The 2,228-nt window shown below is 42.0% G+C and overlaps 1 pseudogene; it reads right to left on the bottom strand.

Annotated features, from left to right (window-relative positions):
- Positions 1–223: 223 nt before the first annotated feature.
- The window catches only part of LOC105537283, an 8,757-nt pseudogene continuing 6,752 nt past the window's right edge, over positions 224–2,228 (bottom strand).

Genomic DNA, 2,228 nt, shown 5'->3' with positions numbered 1-2,228 from the left:
TCAGACAAAGTAGACATCAAAAAACACTTTTAGGACTTAACAGGTATTACATAGGATAAAGTTACCAGTTTTTTTGAGACACCAAAAGAGACTCAACAAATGTATAATAGGTGAAGAATGCACCATTCGTTGTGATTTACAGAACAAACATGATAAAGAAGTAAAGGTGTCAGTTGGACCATGCACGTAAGACTGTCCTGGGGACTGTGAACCTTCTTTGTAGTCATGGAGGGCACCACTGAGAACTTCCTCTTGGATTTCTCCCTGCAGCTGCCCACACCAATCCTGATCCTGAGGCCTGCTGGACCAGGCTGATGCTGCAGTCAGTGAAGGTGAATCCAGAGTGTTTGCAGGAGAGACTCACAGAACCCCTGGCTGTACCATTATTCCCGCTGTCTCCTTCAGAGAACTTCACACAGGGCTTCTGCAAACACAGAGGGAACAGACTGAGAACAGCCCCATCTGGAGCAGCCAAAACTGAGCCTGATCCACAAGGGCCCTAATATTGAGAGTGATTAGAAGGAAAGCCCAGATCCGCACAGTCCCCATGGTGTGGACACAGAGGAAGGTGCAGGTGTGGGGTAGCTCTTCACCAGGCCACTAGAGACAGGGGATGAGCTGCTCCTCATGAGCGTGGGAATGACCACATTTCCGTGTCTCCTCCCTGTGGACGTATGTTTGCTACTCAACGGTCGTCATCCCCCCTCCGCCTGTGGATTTCAGGGAGGGCAGGTCAAGGGATTCCTGGGACTGGATGCTCAGAGTTAATCTGCAAACTACACTTTCTTGTTCCCTGATGAGGGCCCTTTTCAGGTGTCTTTATATAGTGAATGTTTGTTAACAAAATAACCCAGTAAATACACTAAAATAAACTTTTCCAGAGGAGTCATATGTCTGCCTGTAGTCTCTGCATGTAGAACTATAAGCCACTGCTTTTAACAAGAAGGCAAAGGCTTCAGTTAGAATTAAAAATAAAATGCAGACCTGCACGTTGTTAGGGCTGGAGTCCATACTGCTTGTATTCTGAGCTAATTTTGCCACACAGCAGTTCAGCATCAGACATGCATGCTTATGTGAAGGAGTCGTTGTGGGGACATTTGTGGTTTTCTGAGGGAAGAGTCCACAAAGCAATGTGTGTGCTTGTCTGAGGGAGGAGTCCACACGGGGACAGATGTGTGCACATATCTAAAAGTAATTGCCCATTTAGGGACAGTGTGAGCTAGTCTGAACTGGAGTTTGGGGAAAACTTTTCTTAGTTAAGGGAAGATGAGAAACCTCTGGGTGACCTGCTTGTCAGGAAGGAAACTGACTCACATGGGAGCCTGCTGAAAGAAAGTTATCTCGTGAAGGGAAACAACTTATATGCAAATGGGGAAAGTTACCTTATTGTTTATTGCCTGCATCTCATGCCATCGCTGCCCACACTGAGTAAAGTTGCCAGAGACTTCTATACAGTCTGCATTTCATTTTGGAGTTCATGACAAGCTACATACTTTTTTAAAGTTGTATATATTAAGGTTCACACTTGGTGTCATTAAATTCTAAGTGACAAATTAAGTGTGTCATGTGTCCAACATTGCATATGATTTAAAATAAGTATCACCACCCTTAATCGGTGCTCAATTCACTTACATGATACCTTCTTTCTAAATTCCTGGGAAATCTTCATATGCTTACTTTATCTATAAGTTAGTTTTATGAAATTTTAAATAAAATTATATAGTGTATTTGAAATAACTACACTTTGAAAGGTGACACACACAATCTCTCACCTAAATAACATTGGTAATTAGGGGATTCTGTAAGACTAAACTGTAATGAAACTGCGTAGAAGCACCGTGCTTTAGTAGATAAACATGCTTCCAAACAAGTACAGCTTAAATCTGATACCGCTGTGCATGTGACCTGAGATTGTGCAACTAAATAATTCAATGACATGTGATGGAGTGGAATTCTTCATATTGGAGTGGATGGTTATGAGCAGGCAAGGAAGAAAAGTTAAAAGTCTATATGTGGTATTACAGTAAGGTAAGTATATCAGTGTGTTCTCATGTTTAATGCAATATAGGTATAGAAGATTAGATATATAAATAGTTTCCGTGTGCCCGTAAACGTGGGCTAATATTCAAATGCTACTGTTAGCTTAGAGTCCCTAGAATCCCCGACACCACATTAACAGTACACACACCCAACATCATAATGTTGTACTTTAATACAATTCTTCAAAC

Source organism: Mandrillus leucophaeus, unplaced genomic scaffold, assembly GCF_000951045.1.
Source record: "Mandrillus leucophaeus isolate KB7577 unplaced genomic scaffold, Mleu.le_1.0 Scaffold1022, whole genome shotgun sequence".
In the NCBI taxonomy this organism is placed as follows: Eukaryota; Metazoa; Chordata; class Mammalia; order Primates; family Cercopithecidae; genus Mandrillus; species Mandrillus leucophaeus.
Note: the sequence above shows the minus strand (reverse complement) of the source record. Positions and strands in the feature narration are given on the sequence as shown.